The sequence below is a fragment of the Phascolarctos cinereus genome, unplaced genomic scaffold, assembly GCF_003287225.1.
Source record: "Phascolarctos cinereus isolate Bilbo 61053 unplaced genomic scaffold, phaCin_HiC Scaffold_2;HRSCAF=192, whole genome shotgun sequence".
Taxonomy (NCBI): domain Eukaryota; kingdom Metazoa; phylum Chordata; class Mammalia; order Diprotodontia; family Phascolarctidae; genus Phascolarctos; species Phascolarctos cinereus.
This window is the reverse complement of record NW_027555625.1, coordinates 396,120,232-396,141,676: the sequence shown is the minus strand read 5'-3', so window position 1 is coordinate 396,141,676 and position 21,445 is coordinate 396,120,232. Positions and strand designations below refer to the sequence as shown.

Below are 21,445 nucleotides of genomic sequence, written 5' to 3'. Positions count from 1 at the left end.
AGAAGAGTTAAAGAGATGGGATTTGGGGTGGGGAATTTTAGTCCCCACCTCTGCTACTAAAATCTCCTCCATAACCTTGAAAAGATCATTTCATCATTATTGTTGTTCAGTCTTTGGACCATACTGTCCATGGAGTTTTCTTGGCAAAGACATTGGAATGATTTGCCATTTCCTTCTCCAGTGAATTAAGGCAGACAGAGATTAAGTAATTTGCCCAGGGTCACATAACTAGTAAGATCCTGAGCACAAATCTGAATTCAGGTTTTCTTGACTCTAGGCCCAGTGCTATATCCACTGAGCCATCTAGCTGCCACCTAGGCAAACAGAGGTTAAGTGACTTGCCCAAGTTCAAAAGCTAGTACGCGTCTGAAGCTGGATTTTAACTCAGGTCTTTAGGCCCAGGTCTCTAGCCAGTAAGCCATCTAGCTGTCTCTATCATTTCATCTATTTGGGACTCATTTATACATGAAGTCAGAGCATAATAATCCCTTCCTACCCTTACAAGGAAATTAAGAATGTTAAATAACATTGTGAATTCAATTCAATAAAAATTCCTTTAGTACCTACTGTGTGTCAGGCACTGGGCATAAGAGAATAAAAATGAAAACGTTTCCTATCACCAAGTCACTTACATTCTACTGGGAGAAATAATACATACACTAGGTAAATAGAAATATATACATAATAAGTATGAAACAATTTCAAGGAGGGAAGATCTCTATTGGAAAGATCTCATGGATGAAGTGATATGAGAGCTGGAGATGGGGATCCCAAAAGGTAGAACATAACATAAATGCATATTTTCATTAACGTTTTCATTTTTCAGCTGAAATTGTTGCTACAGTTTAGATTAGCCACAGTGGTAGTAACTTCCATTGCATTTTCTCAATAAGCCCTTGAAGGACTCATAGACCTTTTAGCCTATTAGAGGATAGATAGATCTCTATGAGTGTAAACCATTATGCCCCAGGTCACCAGATCTCCTGTGGTTCATGCTGATGACTCCTCATTTAGCTGGATAAATGTTAGAGTAGCTTCTTAGCACAATCAACTCACTAGGCATCTTGCCATTTCTAGGTTTCTGCCAGGGAGAGAGGCCATCTTTGTATCTGTCCTTATCAACTCAGTATACAGTATTCAAAAACCAGCAGCCCATATGAGCTAAGTTGTATTTCTTGGAGCATTTCCAAATTGTCATGCTGTTGCCATGATTTCAAAGCACTGTTCATTTAAAAACTGGAGGCTGAATTCTTACTTGTTAGAGTTCAAAAACAGAGGTTCTTAATCACAGGTGATACAATGGATAGAGCCCTGGGCCTGGAGTCAGGAAGACCTGAGTTCAAATTCGGCTTCAGACACTTACTAGCTATGTGTTGCTGGACAAGTCACTTAATCCTGTCTGCCTCAGTTTCCTCATCTGTAAAGTAAACTGGGGAAGCTAAATGGCAAACCACTTCAGTATCTTTGCCAAGAAAACCCCAAATGGGGTCATGGAGAATTGTGCATGACTGAACAACAACAATGAATTTGAATAGGAAAAATACATCTTCATTTTGACATACTTGGTTTCCTTTATGTTCTTTTTTTTTAAGTAATAAACATTTTTATTAAGTTCTTAAACAATGAATCCTGAAGGTATTTGGTGGAAGTTGTAAAATTCCTTGTGCTGAAAGTGAGATTTGGATACTAAGAGCTCAATTAACCAAAATAAAATTAACAAATACAACCAGAAGCCACTTATAAAAACATCCTGTTCTTAGTAATGGGGTTAAAATAGCCTGAATTTAAAGTAAAAATGCATCAACATTAAGAAATCAAACAATATTTATTGCATACCACTGGTAAACCCATGGGGGGGTACTTAAAAGAGATTTTAAACACGTGCAACCTGTTTAAAGTTGTTAGAACTGAATATTCCTGTTACCTAGTATGAAGAATAGATATTCTCAATTATTTATTACTTGAATGTAGTGAAATTGACTTGGACAAGTAACCTTTGCATGTGAAGAGTCATCCTTATTAGTCTCATGTATTTTTAGAGATAGTCATTTTATCTAATTTATCTAAACTAATATCCAACCCACAATTTAATTTCCTTCATTTGATTTCTTTCAAAGATTTACCTCCTTTCTTTCCACCCTTGATGATCCCAGAAATCCTCTTCCAGTCTTACTTTTTGTAGTGCCATGAGTAGACTTAAAATACAAAGCCTCTTCATACAAATATGAAAATTACTCATTTTGACATATATCTCCAACTTTTTTTTAAATCCAATTTAGTCTTTTTTGTTCTGGAACCGAAAAAAATGGATACAAATGATAACTTTTTCTCTCTACTAACTAAGACTAAGTTTGTCCTCCTTTTCAATGCCAAAAAATATTATCATGAACCAGTAAAGCAGAAGCACAAAGAAATGTTGTTACTTGGTTGCTTACTTAATAAAATTTTTAATTAAAGTTGAATTTGGTATTCCGTGATACATAGCTACAGTGTAGTGTCTCAGTAAAATTTTCTTTGATACTCTCCTGTTCCATCAGATGATATATACTATATACTATGGTAATCTTATTTGAGAGTGCATATTATTACATCATCTAATAAATTCAATTAATATATAGCTTACATGAATGAGTGTACTGTAGAAACTTGTGACAATGCCAGTAAGTCAAAAGTTGCTACTCAAAAATCTTTATACATGAATAATTTAATCTCTTTACATTGTAGAAGCATTTGAATATATGCTACATCTTCTGTATCATCACTTGAAATTTACATGCTGGCATTGCTGACACTTCAGCTGTCACAATACTTTTTATCCCCAAATTTGATAAGCCACCTCTGATTAAGCCACATGTAAATGCTAAATACTTAGGAGCATGATCTAAATACTGTTTTCCTGCCGACATCTGGGTCAGGAGTCGAAATTTGTTGTCCTGAAGCACATAGATGCCCTGATGATTTGTCCTTAGATTATCAGTTTGTTTCTTGAAAACAGTGGTCCAAAAATCTTTGCAAATGAACTTCATGATATCTAATCATCTTTGAACCTTGCGATGTCCTTTGTAAACCTTTCTATCAATCCTTGTCCTACTCTAAAACCCATGTTCTCCAGCTTAGTAACGCATCTTCCATTTTCCAAAATTTTGGGGATGCAACCAAAGCAGTCCTTAGGGAAATTTTTTTATTTCTAAACACACCTCCCCCTGATCCGCGGACTTGTATACGCCGGTCACCATCTCGTTGTGGAGAGAAGCAAGAAGAGCGCCTCGTCTGCCATTTCCTGCGGCTTCTCTCGGCTCCGGGGCCCCCGGGAGGGAGGAGGTCAGGTCCAGTGCACGGCCGCCGCGGCGGTGGATGCGGCCGCCTCCGGGGCCGCCGCCAGGCCCCACTTCGCCAGAGTCGGTCCCTCGGCCTGCCGGGGTGCTGGGGGCTTCACTGCGTCTTCCGAAGCGCCGGCGCCAGGCCGGGAAGCGTAGCCGCAGGCGCGGCCGGGAGCCGAAGCGCACGAGACCAGCCCTTTATATTCTTACATTTTCCATTTTACTCATGTGAAAATATTATTCTGATATAGGATACTTAGTCTTCCTTAGACTGTCAAAGGGGTCCATAACACACCGCACCACACACTTTCCCCCCCCCACACACATACAATTTAAGAATCTTTGTTAGATTCATATCTGTGCCTTTGAGACTACAGTAACTAAGACCAACTATGTTAGCTTCTTTCATAAACACAACATAATCTTCAGAGCCACCAAAACAGAAATGGTCATCATTATTCCTGTACCGTGGATATCGAAATGTAAGCAACCTCAAAACTACCTAGTCCAACCTTTTTATTTAGTAGATGAGGAAGCTGAAGTTCAAGAAAGTTAAGTGAATTGTCCAAGGTCACAGATGCAGCAAGAGTCAGAGGTAGGGATTTAACCTCAGATTCTCTCTTATTATATAGCCAGTGTTTCTACCACAATATCACTATCATTTAGCGTCAGTTTCGAAGTGGCAAAGTTTGTCTTTGGTAACCACCACTTCTTTCCATTCTCTTATTTTCTCCTTTTAATGATTCTTTTCCAGTCTTCTAATTCTCCTGCTGCCCCCAGTCTGCCAAATAATCGTGAATATATGTGTATGTGTGTGTGTGTGTGTGTGTGTGTGTGTGTGTGTGTGTGTGTCCCTCTTCCTCTCTCTCTCTCTCCTCCCTTCCTGCTCATTCCTGCCCCCCCCATCATTCCCCAAAGAAATATCTCTTTAGTGGTTGGATTGCAGACACTATTGGAATAGGGACACATATTTGGAAGAGAGCTACCCTGATAGTTCTCATCACCCCCACATATATATGCTCTTAAATGATCTGTTCCTAATTTGAGTGAATGGGCATTATTAAGGACCACTCCTGCCTACCTTTTGTTCATAGCATTATTGACTTAAAGCTGCAAGGGACTTCGGAATTCATCTAGTCCAACTTTCTCATTTAATAAAAGAAGAAACAGAAGCCCAGAGAGGCTAATTAGTTTACCCAAAATAACACAGGTATTGTCAGGGTCTAGGGTTGAACTCAGGCCCTATGTCAATAAATCCAATACTTCTGTTTCCACTTTACCCCACAGCCTCCCAGAGTCCCAGGTCTCTGTACACATTATGTGCTAGTGATGGAAATAAAACTGCAATCAGAAAGAAAAAGGAATTCTTTCCCTCAAGGAAATTACAATTTCAAAGGGAAAGACAATACATAAAAGGAACCTGAAAGGAGGGCCTCGTGGTAATAGAAGAGAGGTAACGTTTAAGAAAATCCAAAGTCAGAAGTGATAAAGGATATGTGTCTGTCCCAAGCACTTTTCTTAAAATAGAGGTTCTGATAGAAACTAACACATCAGAGGAAGGTACCACAAAGCAAAGTGGACTTCCTATGTGAGAAGGCCAGAGACAGAGCTAACTTGCAGGGTTGGTAAGCTGTTTTGGCATATAGGAAAAAGTCCAGAGAGTCGGAAGCAGAGCCTAGAAAGGAATGACCATCTAACTTCTTTCAGTGTGGATTTCAATTATACTTTTAAGAAATGTAGGTCTCTGTGTCCCTAAACGTCCTGATCTCCCTTGCCAAAACAACTTTCAAAATAACTTGGCTTCTCACTGAGTGAAGGGCTGAGTTGCAGACCCTGGGGAAGGCTTTGAAAGAACAGCTTGAATTCTGCTTTGAGCAATGAAGCTCTAATGCAGCCAAGTCTGGTCTCTGGAAGGGGCTGTTAGCATTCAGGTGCAGTAAATGACTGCTTTGAGAGGACCACACACTGCAATCTTTTCAGCTATGTCATTTCTAATAAGCTCCTAAGCTTGGCAGAGCAGGTTTTCCAAACATTTTGCATTCCCAGCAGCACCACTCTGGGTTCTGGAGTGTCAGATTTCAATCCTCCTTGGCTGAGGAAAGAAATTTTTGGCTATTTGCTGGGTGCTAAGTAAATAGGAGAGGCATAAAGATTTCAGCAGCCTGAGAAAGCAATTATTGCAAGGCTTTAGGCTCTCAAATCAGAGAATTGCTTGTGGGAAGGGTACATTGAACAGAGAGGGGAGAAGTGTTGGGAAAAATTATGAAGAGCCCTGTTGGTAGAGGGATAAATATCTTTAATTTACTCCCAAACTGTACTTTGCCAAACCCCAGACTGTATCTTTTTAAGGCTGAGTTTTATATAACATCAAGGCAACTAAAATTTATGGAAAAGAATGAGTTCTAAGACTAAAAAGGAAAAAAAAAGTCTGCATGGGGGATAATTGAACTTCATTATATGTAATTAATCTTTGTGAATTTTAAAGGGAGATCCCAAGAATGTTTTTCATAAGTCTTCTCACAAACTAAAAGTTTACAGCTTTACAGTAATGTTTTTCAGCATCTGCTGGATTTAATTAGAAGCTGAGCTTGGCCAAACACATTGACATATCATGGTTGTACTCTTCATCCTGAGTTCCCTTTTGGAAAAGACTAACTCTTGTAGTCTATATGGGCTCCACAATGCCTTTCACTTATGCTTCACTCATTCCCACTTTTGTGCCTTGGTTACTCTCTTCCTTAGATTTGTTTCCTTAGCAAAGCTATAGTGGTATAATAAGAAATAGAGAGTAGAGAACCAGGCATGGATAGAAAGCTTGGTTTCAAGTGCTACATCTATCACAGATTACCAATGGCACCTTGCCTAAGTCACTTATCTTTCTGAACTTCTATTTCATCACCTGCAAAATGGCAACAACAATGCTCCACTGTCTACTACAGACTTGATATGACAATTTAAATGAGATAATGTATGTAAGACATTTCATAAACCTAAACACTTTATAGAACGCTACTAGGTTACTCTAGGGTACCTGGGGCACCTCCTTCTCACATATGGGGTCCCCAGAAAAGCTCTCAAAGATTCTACATAATCTATGTAGGTTCTACATATCCATTTAAAAAGTATCTCAAGGTTCCCCAGAAATGTTTTTACAGTACAAAGGACTGTACTCAAAGAAAGGACACATAATTAAATGTCATCATAAGAAAAAAGAGTAATAGAACATTTCCCCCACAAACAAAGAGAAAACTCATTCAGAAATATGCAGATCAACAGTGGGAAGAGTGGACGTGAATATATCAGGAACATGTGTGAGCATGATAAATGTGTAGAGGACCCATTCATGTCTCTAATACTCCAGGGCCACTTATATCTTCTGTGAATGTCTTTATACAGCTCATCTCAAGTAGCAAGATGAAGTGTTGTTTTATTTCTGTTTTTTGAGGGGTTTTCATGTCTGGTTATAACTATGGGATGGCCTTCAGGCATTGCTTGAGAATGGGCTGGAGTGATCCAAATTTTGATTTTTTTTCACTTGTGCATATGTGGGACAGCAACCCTAACCCAAATTGAACTCAGAGACTTCTCAAGATGAAAAGCAAAGGTTACCTTTACTACAATCACGAGAGAAGGGGTGTCTACTCTTCCGGTACATGCAGGAGAAAGGCCAGGCACACAAAAAGGAATGAGATTATATACCCTAATGCAAAAAAACTCTACCCACCACTATCCCTTACTCCCATTGGCTGGGGAGGTGGGCTTACATTCTAGGTGCAAAAGAAAATCTTCCTATCCCATTAGCTGGGATGCAGGCACGAAAGAAAATCTTCCCTGAAGACAAAGAACAAGGCGAGGTATAGCCAATCCAAGCATACATGTCCTTATTTGGAAGATCTAAGGCTGATGTGGTAGTGGTGTGACAATCAGGAGGGGGTTTAGGGTCAAATTCCTATAGGTTTAGGTAATTTAAACTTATGGCCTGTTTGTTCTCTCAGAGCCTATCTCTAATTTTTGAGACAGTCTTTTCATCACCACCCTGAGAAGTCTTCATGGAGGTTATATCTCATTCATGCACAGGAAAGGAATACTGAAGAAAAGGTACAGGGCTGATGGAACAGGTGAATAAAGGCCTTGTAGACATTTTTATGGAAATATCAGTATTCAGAGAAAGAATCAAACCCTAAGAGCTTGGTATTACCCAGACAGATAAGTCCACAACTGAGAGATGAGGCTCCAAAAAGATCGGGAAAATTATGGGGAAAAATGCATATTTTGTCCAGATAAGGGATGGGACCTTTGTTCTCAGTCAGATGTTCATTTAAAACTTGATTTTCAGCTATGCTAAAAGAACCTTTGAAATAACATTGCTTTCATTTTCATAAGACAAAGACCAGTATGCCCTGGAGGATAACAGAAGGAGGTGAAAGGTTTAAGGAATGGAAAAGTAGATTTAGAAATACAAATACCAACAAACTCTATCCCCCAGCCACATGGTACAAGCCTTATCCACCCCAACCACTGCCTGAGCTCAGCCCTAATTCTATATAATAGGGATAAGATTGACCTTAAGGGCCTAAGGGAGGTAACTAGGAACTGGGAGGAGTTCCTGGAGTAAGGAATAGACTACAACAGACTAAGATTCCCCTACAATGTAGGGGAAGTGTTTGGTCAGAATTTGAAAGAAACAAGACAGGTAGAGGGGTTTTATAAGCTAAGTTTAAAAGAAAAGCAGGAGATATTTAAGGAAGTTAGAGAGAAGAGGAAATGAACAGAAAGTTACTGAAAATTGTGTAGTTGGAGTAAAGCATTTTGAAGTTTTGGAGAAAAGTGAGCTGAGGTTTTGATTTCATCAAGATGAGGATATGGGAAATTTATCTATTTATTCTTTGATATGCAGCTTTGAATTAATTCTAAGCCCTGGGCTCCAAACCAGGGATATGGGTATGGGAAAGCTGTGGCTTATCCTTATCTAGAAAGCCTCAGGGATGGGTAAACAAGGCTGAGAAGCAAAAATTTTTGGCACTCTTTGAGGAAATAAAGGAAAAAGTTATAGGGAGGTAGGAATAGCTAACACATGTCTTTAAAAATCAGTTTATTGATAATAATGGACTCTCTTTTTTCAAGTGCTAACATTGCTACTGAGAAAATGGAATACAAACACTCATTGTATAAAATGGTGATGAAATTTTCCAACCTGCTTACAATGTAGAGTGAGTTTCATCTAAGGTTATTTGTCTATGACTTATGGAGCTTATGAAGTTATACCTGCAATATTATATATTGAAGTTATATCTTGAACCAACTTAGTTTTAACAAACTTCAGTCTTAAAGATCTATTTTTGCTTTAGAAGGTGAATATAAAATGCCTTAAGAGATGGATATATCTGTTAGTCTGGAGGTTTACAGCAATTTGGCCAGTGTTGTTTTGCCTAGGGTTTCAAGTTAACTATCATATGTTCACTATCTGTATGAGATTCCAGAACATAATTATTTTCTTGATTTCTAGTTATAGATTTTGTACTAGGATGAGTTTAGACTCTAGAAGAAGAAAAGGAAAAAAAAAGATACTGAGTAAATCTTAAGGGCTTGGTAAACTTAATTATTGCAACACTATGAGAGGAATAATAGTAACTTAGCCCTAAGCTGTATTTGGTAAATCTTGCTATTTTAGGTAAAATCTTGTGGGGTTGAAATCTGATATTTTGAGTTTTGATTTCAGATATTAATGTCTGCATTGTCATGAGGCCAATAGTCCACACTTGAATGGTGGGATGTCTATGTCTGTGTCTAGGAAAAGCTGAAATAACAACCTTGGCATGGCCAAAGGTAAGATATTCCTCACTCAGTTCCCCCTTTTAGTTACTTCCTTCTGAATAGGAATGTTTTCCACATGGTTAAATCCTGACTCTGGATTTGACCCTCAGTAAAAGAAATAGGATTTTGCCATAAACTTAATTATGAGTTCTGCTGAACTCAAACAGAGCTAAAGATGCTTTATCCTCATGTGCCTGGATTGAGTCATTTTCTGGCCTTTGACTTGAACCTAGAGGACTAATTTTGATGTTGTTATAATCAGTTCTCTGCTTTTTCCTTTCATGTAGCTATATATTCATATATAGGATGTGAGCTTTTTAAAATATTTCCTACTCCTAAAAAGAAAATTAGCAAGAGTGGAAAATTTTGAGAAATATATGTATATATATATATATATATATATATATATATATATATATATATATATATATATAAAACATACACACACACACACATACACACACACACATGCTTGAGCACTGAAAATAAATTTTAAGAATTGGGTTCAGAATTTTATATATAAAATTGCGTTGATAATTGGAAAGAAGAGAGAAATAGCAAGTGGTGTGTGATAAATGAAATTCTCTGAAGTTTCAAGTGAACTATGAGTTCCTAAATTGATGTCCTTCTTGTGGTTCTCTTGTTAAGAAGATCAGAATCGTGAGGTTTGAGCTGGTTTTCACCGCATGACCTAGGAAAAAGGAAATTGAGGAAGTTGTACTAAATTGTATTGAGTTCTGTTACTGATAGATTTTAATGGAATCACCTGCAAGTGACGTGAAGTCAAAGAATGAAATCTGATTGCAAGAGACCACTTCAGAGCTGCCTGAGAACAAGGCCTATTCAGGAATGTCCAGGGAAGGAGGTTTCCAGGGACCAGACAACTGCATGGGACATCTGGGACTCAAGATGAAATGTGCGGATTAATTGGACGTTGGGAGTGGATTATCAAGTTATACGGAGGATTGGTGTTATTCAAAATTGATGATCATTATTGTATTGCTTTGGTCTTTTGTTTTGTGGCATTCATATTTATTGAGTTTTCTTTAATATGTGTTGTGCCCTGTAAAATTTATACTTTTGTTATGTATGGTAGTCAGCTAAAAGTCTCCAAGGCTTTGAGCTACCCTAGCTAGTCAATAAAAACTTGCTGAATGATTCACAACTACATGACAAAAGCTAAAGTAATTGCTTAGAGAAACTGCACTGAAATTATTCAAGTAAGTGAACCTTTATATCCTAGAAGTTCTCTACCAGAACCAGCCAGGATAAGAAAATGAAGATCCCCAAACTGTGCTAACTCAAAGTCACAGAACCCCAAGGTTCTGTTTTCAAAAATGCTCCAAGGGTTGTTCTTGAAGGATGGAGTTGTCCTCCTTTCCTTGGTAGCAACCTCCAAGTATATACTTCATGAACGCCTTTATATCCTATTTTAATGCCAAATCTATATACCATACTAGCAACTGAAAGGAGCTTGCAAGGACTCATGTAGGAACATATTTGAGCTGAACTTCAAAGAAAATTAGGCATTCCAGGAGCAGAGGTGAGGAGGGATTATATTCTAGGTATGGAGGACAGTCTGCAAAAATGCAGACAGGAGATGGAATGCTGTGAATGAAAAACAGCAAGACATCCCCCTTAACCATGATTGTAAGGTGCACATGATTATAATGTATAAAGCTGGAAACAAGGTTGAAGCCAATTCTTAAGAGCCTTGTATACCAAACATAGGTGTCTATTTTTGAACCTAGAAGTAAAAGGAAGCCACTGACACATTTATTAGCACACTAACAGGGTGTGAACTGTGCCTTAAAGTGTACTTCTAAGATCTGTGTGGAGGTTGAACTGGAGAGAAGAAACACTCAAGGCAGTGATACCAAGTAGGAGGTTAATTATCATAACAGACTTGAGGGACAGACTACTGCGCAAACTCATTGAGGTGGGAAGTGGAATGCTGTGTATGGGGAACAAAAAGTAGAGTAGTTTGTCTAGCATAGGTTCCTAAAGTGGGCGATAACACCCCCTGGGAGGGGCTGGAATGATATAGGAGAGTGCTAGTAGTTTGAAATGAAGCAAATTTCAACAAAACAAAACAAACAATGGAGGGTTAAAGAAATAAATTTCCAGGGGGATGCTGAGTATTTTTTGTTTTGTTTTGTTTTGAGAAGCAGTGTAGAGTATAAAAAAAGACTTCTTTGGCATTTGGTAGTGTTTGGGTCTCTACTTTTAAAGTGGTAGTTGGCTTCGTACTCCTCTAGTGCCATGCTGTGGCATTAGTGAACTGATTTTTGGATTGATTTTTCTGTCAACTTATAACTTAGCCTGTAATGTAACACTTCAGATTCTTCACTTGCATAGAGAAGTTATAGACATGCAGAAATGACAACAACAACAAAATCTTTTGATAACCCATAAACGACAGTCAAGAATTTTTAATTCCAATGAAAAAAGTGTTTATCAAGAGACTACTGAAATATTTCAAGCCCTTTCCTAAATGCTGAGGTAAAAGGGAAGACGTAGTACATAGCCCCTTACTCCACATAGAATGACAGATCATAGATTTAGAACTTGAAGTGACCTTGTAGGCTAACTAAAGTTGAGGAACGTGAATGCCCAAAGAAGTCAAGTGCCTTGCCAAAGGTCAGAAGTCATAAGTGGCAGAAAAAAGTATTTAAACCCAGGTCCTCTAACTCTCAATCCAGAGCGCCTTCCATTGCACCATATGGTGTCTGACTTTTAAGAATTTATCCTATTGAGGTGATTGGATACTTAATCAGACCCATGAAATAAACAGTGAAACTGTGACAATGTCTAAATGCTGAAATATAGACAGGAATTCAGAGGAGTAGGAATCAGTGAAACCTGAAATGTGTTCATAGAATTTAGATCTGGAAGAAGTCTTAGTAATTGCATAGTCCAGGTGTGGGGAACCTGCAGCCTTGAGGCCACATATGGCCTTCTAGGACGTTAGGTACAGCCTTTTGACTGAGCCTAAGTTTTATAGAATAAATCCTTTTATTAAGGAGATTTGTTCTGTGAAGTTTAGATTCAAAGGGCTGCACTTGAGGACCTAGAGGGCTGCATGTGGCCATGAGGTCACAGGTTCCTCACCCTTCGTAAAGTCTAATATTCTTCAATTTACACGTGAGCAAATGGAGACCCAAAGAAGGGACTTAAGATCATTCAGTACTAAAAGACGAGATCTGGGATTTTAAAGCAAGCAAGTTGGTTCTAAATTAAACTTTGTATATTGCATTACACTGGAGGAGCTTCATGAATAAGATGTAACTTAAATTGCAATTTTAAAGATGGATAAGATTTGGACAGTGCAGATTTGATTGGGATACTTGAGTATAATTGTTCCAAAAGAGTTGACTGTGTGGGAGAAGAGGACAAAGACACACTCCCATATGAACCTCAGGCACATTGTCTCCAGCTATTTTCTTGTACGTGTGCTGAAGGACACTTCCACTGCAGCTGTATTTTTTAGTGTTTCATTCTCACCTCTTATTATAACCAAAAGACTTAGCTATTGAAGGTGGAGGATTCTAGAGGTTAGGAAAGTTTTCCTCCCTGTCTGTTCTAACAAGTAGATTAATTTAAGTGAGACCAGCTCTACTCAGATAATAACTCCTTTATCTATCTCCTTTAATGAAGAAGACACATTTTTCTCCAAAAATCTAATTTTTTTTGTATAACCACCTATTTTATGAATAGCCATTTTTATTTTCTTTATTTCACACAAATGTTATTTTGAATAATATTTATCTTGTGAATGCTGCCCTAAAAATCTGTATATAAGGAGACATATCATGCTTGGAATAGATTGCTGTCACCTTTGTAGCCTGCCCAACCCTGCCAAAATAAACAGTTACATGCTTCACTCTTAATTGACTCCTTACTGCTATTATGCTACCCTTACCTCAAGGACCCAGGTTGATTAGTGATGACTCTCTTGGATCTCTAAAAATTCTACCACAACTACTACACCGTTGGAAATTACATTATGAGGCACCCAGGTAGAATAGTGAATATAGTATTGGACTGGGAGTGAGGAAGATTTGAATTCAAATGCTACCTTAGATACTTTCTTTATTACCTCCTTTCAAATTGTACTGTAAGCTCCTGGACGCAAGGATTGCTGTTATTATACGTATTTGCATTCTCATCAAATAGCATCATTGCACATAGGAGGGGTTAAATTGGATGAGAATCATTGTATCCCTCTCAGTGCCATACTCAAGGTCTTAAAGAGATAAATTGTTGAATGAATGCTGATTAAATTGGGGATGTGGGAGAATGGGAAAAGGGAAATGTGGGGCAGACATTGTCTCATTCTGTCGAATCTCTCAAACAGCTGCCAGGACCCAAAGAAAGGAATGAAACTTCTCTTCTTTGTCTACTAGTTGAGGTTTAGTTTTGGCCATATGATGTAGACAGGACATTGTGTGCATTAAATTTGTATTTTCCAAATGGGAATGAGATCAGTAGTTCTATTAGGAGCACCTGTGAGCTTTTAATGTAGGATCTCAGAATTGCCCAGTGGAAAATTACCCTTGGCCATCCCCACGGTATTTTTGTTGTCCTCTATTATTCTTCAATTGCTTAGTGTCTCCATTTATAAGTGCCTGCATTAAGTCCAGAAGCAAACATTGTGAATACATAATATCTAGCTGTGCTAGAGCAGTTTTAAAAGGCTATAAAATGCTTCCTGGTGGTTAATTTTATTGTGAGGTAAGGTCTATGGTGTTTTTCCCCTAACAAGGTACTCCTACAGAAGTGGAGATTAAAATTCACTCAGCTTATCCAAAAACAAATACCTAATGCTGAATCAATAGGTTAGTGACTCTACTTGGATAGGGAACATTTGGAAGTAGGAAGATTCTTTTGTCATATTTTCAACTCAGTGAAGCCTTTAATATAGTGATTTCCTTTTCCCCCCAAAGAGTTGTTTCTAGCACAGGTTAGAGGAAACACAGGCTAAATGGATGATGGTAATTGTTTGCCATAGTCGTAGAGGGTTTACTTGACCAAATAGTTATGCAATGACAAGAATTCAGAGATTATACTTGGCCTACTGCAAATCAATGAAAAGCTTATTCAGAGAAAAGCTAATTACATGGTTTTTTACATTAATTAATCATCCTTAGTCAAAAGTTGGGACCTCCCATTAGAACTCTTGAGTGCTGCCATATTCCTGCTGTCACTGGTTTTGACTACATTCCTAATGGGAATGTGAGCACAACTGTATATAACCATCACCTACCCTGCCCAAGGAATTTATTGTCAATACAATCCTATTCTGTCCTATTATGCTAATATCAGTACTTTAGGGAAATGAAAATAAACTCATCATCCAAAAAGTAATTGGAGACACCTTCTCTATCTGTTACATTATTGTTCAGTCATTTTTCAGTTGTGTCTGACTCTTTGTGACTCCATTTGGGGTTTTCTTGGCATACCGGATACTGGAGTAGTTTACTATTGCCTTCTTTAGCTCATTTTGCAGACTAGGAACTGAGGCAAACGGGGTGAAGTAACTTGCCCAGGGTCATCCATACAACTATTAAGTGTCTAAAGCCAGATTTAAACTCATAAAGATGAGTCTTCCTGATTCAAAGCCCAGTGTTCTATGCACTGCACCACCGAGCTGCCTTCTTTTTTTGTCTACGCACATTTATTAGGTATCTACTATGTATAGGCCATTGAGCTGAGTCTTGAGGGGGATACTAAGGACAAATAAGGTATTGTCGCCAGCTTCATGGAGCTGACAGTATAGCTGGGTCAGCATGATATTGTGGAAAGTACACTCAACAAGATTTTTGGAGATCTATTTACTTGTAATGGGCAAGTCACTTAAGTTCCCTCAGTCTGTTTCCTCATTTATAAAATGGAAATAATAAGTGTTGCCATGCCATCTTCAGTGAAAAATGTTTTGTACATATTAAAATGTGCATATCAATGTCAACTATTACCGGAAGATATCACATACACACACACACACACACACACACACACACCCCAATAATTCAAATTAACATATAGTAAGTATGTAAAAGAGGTGAAAATTAGATGCTAAGATGGAAAAGATAATTACCACTTATAAGGGATAAGAAAACTTTGTAGAAGAGATGGCATTGTGGCTGTGCCAAAAAGAATGGGTAGGATACCAACAGGCAGAAAAGGGCCACAGAGGAGGATAGTGAACCAAAACATGGAGATAAGCAATATATGGCATGTCCAGGGGATGGTGACTAATCCAGCTTAGTGAGAACATTGCTCACATGAAAAGGTGTGAGGTAAGACTGGAAGTTACAGTGGCAAAATATTGTGGAATGTATTGAATGCCATACTAAGGAGCTTAAATGTTAGTTTGTAGACAATATTGAGCTATTGAACATTTTTGAGTGGAGCAGTAACATCACCAAACTGAAGCAAAAGGAAGATTAACTGTCACAGGAGCAAATAATAGATCGCAGGACTGAGAGAGTGTAGGTAGGAGGATCTATTAGGAAGTTATTGCAAAAGTCCATATATGTGGTAATGGAGGCCCCATATTAGGGAGGAGGTGACAGATGTGAGATTGTAAAGGTAGAATGAACTGAAATTAACAATGTTTCACTTGTGGTAAATGCTTAAGAAATGTTAATTGAATCTTTAGATAATATGATATACAAAGTAAAGAAGAAAAAAGGTAGTTTAGTGGTATAGTTAATAGACTGCTGGATATGGAATGAAGATAATTTGAGTTCTAATACTTCCTCAAACAGAAATTAACTCTTTGACACTGGGCAGGTCACTTAACTTTTCTGTGTCAATTTCCTCTTCCATAAAATGAAGGAGTAGGATTTGATGGCTTTCAAGGTCACTTCTAGCTTTAAATCTATTATCCTATGAAGGAAGAAAAATTGAACATGGCATTAAAATTTCAAACATAGGTTGTGGATGATTAGGAACAAATCAATAAGCATTAAGTAAGCCTTAAGTGCACATTAGTTGCCCCCTTACACACTGAGAAAGCAAATATAAAATTTAGACAATCCCCGGCCTCAAATCTACATTTAATAGGGGAATGAAATATATTAACCCATGAGTAGATAAAATATGTATGCAAAGTAACAACTGAGAGAATCAGAAAAAGTCATCTTAAAGAAGGGGGCTCTTGACTTAAGCCTTGGGGGGAGTAGGATTTCTAAGACTTGAGAAGAAGTCATTCCCCAAAGGGGGACAGCTTGTATAAAAGACTGGGCTAAGAAGAGAGAAATTTTTATATGCAGAACAGAGAATTGACTGGAATGCAGAAAGTGTGCTGGAGAGAAATGTGTATTTTGCCAGGCATTAATCAGTAGGACACAGATTGTGGAAAGCTTTGCCAAACACAGGAGTTTGTATTCTACTTCTATTGTATTGTATTGCTCTGTACTGCATTGTATGGTATGGCATTGTATTGTATTGTATTGTATTGTATTGTATTGTATTGTATTGTATTGTATTGTATTGTATTGTATTGTATTGTATTGTATTGTATTGTATTGCATTGTACTCTATTCTCTTCTATTCTGTATTTTATTGGCAATGGGGAGCTACCAAAGCTTCTGGGTATGTGTGTGTGTGTGTGTGTGTGTGTGTGTGTGTGTGTGTGTGTGAGAGAGAGAGAGAGAGAGAGAGAGAGAGAGAATGTAATCAAACCACAGAAAATTGAAATAGTTCTGGTGAACAGTAATGAAAACTTGGACTAGGGTGATTGTTGCATGAGTAAAGATAAGGGAGCACATAGGAAAGAGTTTGAACTGGTGGACTTGAGGAGATTTGACAATTGATTGGATTTAGGTGGTGAATAAGAATAAAGAGTTAAGGATTACTTTTAACATTCATAGGCACCCTGTTGCCCATAACAGTATTAGGGTAGTTGGAGGTTTAAAGTTCTATATTAGACATTTTATTTGAAATAGCTGTGGGGCTTCCTGGTAGAGAATTTTTTTAAAAAAAAATCATTTGTATTTAGTGTATTTTTCTTTTATATTTTGAGTTCTAAATTATCTCCCTCACTTCACCACCCTCTCACCCATTGAAAAGATAAGCAATAGGGGAAGCGAGGTGGTGCAGTGGATAGAACACTGGCTCTGGATTCAGGAGTACCTGAGTTCAAATCCGATCTCAGACACTTGACACTTACTAGCTATGTGACCCTGGGCAAATCACTTAACTCCTTTGCCTAGCAAAAAGAAACAAAACAAAAGGTAAGCAATATAAAACTTATACATGTAAAGTTATATAAAATATTTCCATATTAGTCATGTTGCAGAAAAAATCAAGGAAAAGTTGTTTCAATGTGCATTCATAGTTAATCAGTTCTCTCTGGAATTTTCTTACATCGTTATGTTAATTACTGTAGCTAAGATTTTCACAGTTGATCTTCCTTAGAAAATTGCTGTTACTCCTCACAATATTCTTCTGGTTCTGCTTACTTCACTTTTCATGTTTATATACAATTTTCCAGATTTTTCTGAAACCATCGTTCTCATTTCTTATGGCACAATAGTATTCCATCACAATCAAATGCCCTAACTTGTTCACTCATGCCCCAGTTGATGGGCATCCCTTCAATTTCCAATTCTTTGTCCCCACAAAAAGAACCGTTATGGTTATTTTTGTACATATAGGTTAGTTGCTTTTTTCTTTGATTTTTTTGGAGTACAGACCTAATAGCACTATTACAGAGTCAGAGGGTATGCACATTTCTATAAGCCTTTGAGTATAGTTCCAAATTGTGCTCCAGAATGATTGGATCACCTCACAACACCAGTAGTAATGCATTAGTGTACCTAATATTCTACATTCCCTCCTTCATTTATCATTTTCCTTTTCTCTCATGTTAGTCAATCTGATCAGTGTGAGGTTCTACCTAAGAATTATTTTAAATTTGTGTTTCTCTAATCAATAGTGACTTTGAGCATTTTATATGACTGTGGATAGCATTGATTTCTTCTTTAAAAAAGAAAAACCCTGTTTATATTCTTTGACAATTTATCAGTTGGGGATTGGCTCTGATTTTTGTTTTTAAATAAATTTGGCTCAGTTCCCTATGTATTTGAGAAATTTTTATAAGAGGAATTCCCTGTTTGTTTGTTTGTTTGTTTGTTTTTATCACCTGCTTTCCTTCTAATTTTGGTTGCATTGGTTTTGTTTGTGAAATAGCAGTTTCATGTAATGAAAATTATTCATTTTACTTCCTGTAATCTTCTCTGTTTCTTGTGTGATTTTTCTCTTCCCTTACTTATAGATTTGAAAGGTAAATCTTTCCATGTTCCCTTGATTTGCTTACGGTATCATGTTTTGCTTAAATCATATACCCATTTTGACCTTATCTAGGTATATGGTGTGATATGTCATTCTGCACCTAGTTTCTGCCAAACTGCATTCCAGTTTTTCCAGCAATTTTTATCAAATAGAGTTCTTGCATGAAAGGCTTGAATTTGGAGTTTATCAAACATAAGATTACCGCAGTCATTGGCTACTGTCTGTTGTATATTTAATCTATTCCAACGATTAATTACTTTATTTCTTAGCCAGTACTAGATTGGATGATGACAGCTTTGTAAAATAGTTTGGAATCTGCTACTGCTAGGCTGCCTTCCATCAGAGGTTTTTTTTTTTTATTCCTTTAGCATTGTTTCCTAGGTGAATTTTGTTATTATTTTTTCTCACTCTATAAAATAATTCTTTAGTAGTTTGATTGGCATGACGTTGGACAAGTAAATTAATTTAGTAGAATGATCATTTTAATTACATTGGTTTGATCTATTCATGAATGATTAACATTTCTCCAGTTCTTTGGATATGTATTTATGTGACATATGTTTGGTAACACTCATATACTTTCTGAGTCTGTCTTTGCAAATAGACTCCTAAATATTTTACCCTGTCAATAGTTACTTTAAATGGAATTCTCCATCTCCTCTTGCCAGATTTTTTTGGGCACTATATAGAAATGCTGATGATTTTTTTGGGTTTATTGTAAATACTGCAATTTTGCTAAAGTTAATTGTTTTAACTAGTTTTGTAGTTGATTATCTAAGGTTAAGTATACCCACATATTGTCTTCCAGGAGTGACAGTTTTGTTTCCTTGTTGTCTATACTTATTCCTTTGTTTCCTTTTTCTTATCTTATTGCTATAGTTAGCATTTCTATTACAATATTAAATAATATTGGTAATAATGGGCATCCTTCTTTCACCCCTGATCTTATTGGAAAGGCTTCTACTTTATCCCCATTGCAGAAAATGCTTATTCTTACTCTGGTGTTTATATAGATACTACTTATAGATTTATGAAAGGCTACATTAATACGTATGCTTTCTACTCTTTTTAATATAACTGGATGCTGTGTTTTCTCAAAAGCTTTTTCTGTACCTAATGATAAAAGAAAATGGTTTTTGTTGCACTTATTGAGTACTTACATAGTCAATTATGCTTATAGTTTTCCTAATATTGAGCCAGCCCTACATTCTCGGTATAAACCCCACCTGATTATGGTATCTTTGTGATATTTTGCTGTAATCTTCTTGCTAATATTTTATTTAAATTTTTTTGCATTAATATGCATTTGTGAAATAGTATAGTTTCCTTTTTTATACTTTTTTTCTTATTTTAATGTCAATTTTATCTAATATCTGATTTTTTTTAAGTTATATGTAAAAAACAATTTTAACATTCTTTTTTTAAGCAAATTTTGAGTTCTAAATTCTCTACTTTCCTCTTCTGCCTCCCACCAATAATGCAAGCAATTTAATATTGATTGTACATGTGCAGTCAGGCAAAACACATTTCTGGGCAAGTCATTTTGTGAAAGAAAATATGGATAAAAAAAACCACCAAGAAAAATAGAGAAAGTAAAGAAAAAGTATCTTTGATCTCCATTCAGGGTCTACAAGTTCTTTCTCTGGAGATGGATGACACCTTTCATAAGTCCTACAGAATTGTCGTAAATCATTGTACTCCTGAGAATAGCTGTTATTCACAGTAGATCATAATGCAATATTGCTATCACTGTGTACAATGTTCTGGATCTGCTTATTTCACTTCACATGAGTTCATGAATTTCCGTGGTTGGTTTTTTTTCTTCCAATAGGTTCCTGCTCATCATTTCTTAAAATACAATAATATTCCATCGCAGTCCTAAACAATTTGTTCAGCCATTCCCCAATTGAAGAAATTCTCCACAATTTCCAAGTCTTTGTTAGCACTAAAATAGCTGTTATAAATATTTTTGTACACATATATCCTTTTCATTTTTTTAAATCTCTTTGGGATATAGACCTAGTAGTGGTATTGCTTGGTCAAAGAGAATGCATGGTTTTATAGCCCTTTTTGACAAAGCTCCAAATTGCTTTCCAAAATGGTTGAAAACTTCAACAACAATGCATTAGTGTTTCAATTTTCCCACATCACCTCCAACATTCATCATTTTCCTTTTCTGTTGTGTTAGCCAAACTGACAGGTATGAGGTAGTAGCTCAGAGTTGTTTTAATTAGCATTTCTTTAACCAATAGTGATTTAGAGCATTTTTCCCATATGACTATGGATAGCTTTGATTACTTTGTCTGAAAATTGCCTGTTCATATCATTTGACCATTTATCAATTGAAAAATGGCTCTTATTTATACAAATTTGATTCAATTTTCTATAAGTTTGAGGAATGAAGGCTTTATCAGAGAAACCTCAATGTAATTTTTTTAGTAATGATTACTATGTATTTCCCTTCCATCCTATTTCACCTGCCTCTGTGTATCCTACACACTCTCCTTTTACCCTGTCCATTACAAAAGTATTTGTTTCTCACTTTTAGCTCCCCAAAATTGTCTTCCATTCTATCAGCTCCCCTCTTCCATGATTCCCATCCCTTCCTACTTTGTTGTATAGTTGTATGGTAAGATAGATTTTTACACCCAACTGAGTGTGTATATTATTCCCTCTTTGAACCAATTCCAACAAGACTAGGGTTCATGTGCTCCCCTCCCTGCTTCCTCCATTCTCCCCTTTATTGTAAAATCTCTTCCGGGTCTCTTTTATATTAGACAATTTATTCCATTCTATCTCTGTCTTTCCCCTTCTCCCAGTTTATTCTTCTTATCCCTTAATTTTTTTTAGATAATCATACCATCACATTCAACTTACACCTCTGCTTTTTGTTTATGTATGCTCCTTCTAATTGTCCTATTAATGAGAAAGCTTTTCAGAGTTGTAGGTATCATTTTCTCATGTAGTAATATAAACAGTTTAACCTTATCAAATCCCTTATGATTTCTCTT

At 36.8% G+C, this 21,445-nt stretch overlaps 1 pseudogene; it reads right to left on the bottom strand.

The window, feature by feature from the left end:
* Positions 1-2,686: 2,686 nt before the first annotated feature.
* On the bottom strand, positions 2,687-3,290 carry LOC110212385 (trafficking protein particle complex subunit 6B-like; annotated as a pseudogene).
* Positions 3,291-21,445: the final 18,155 nt, after the last annotated feature.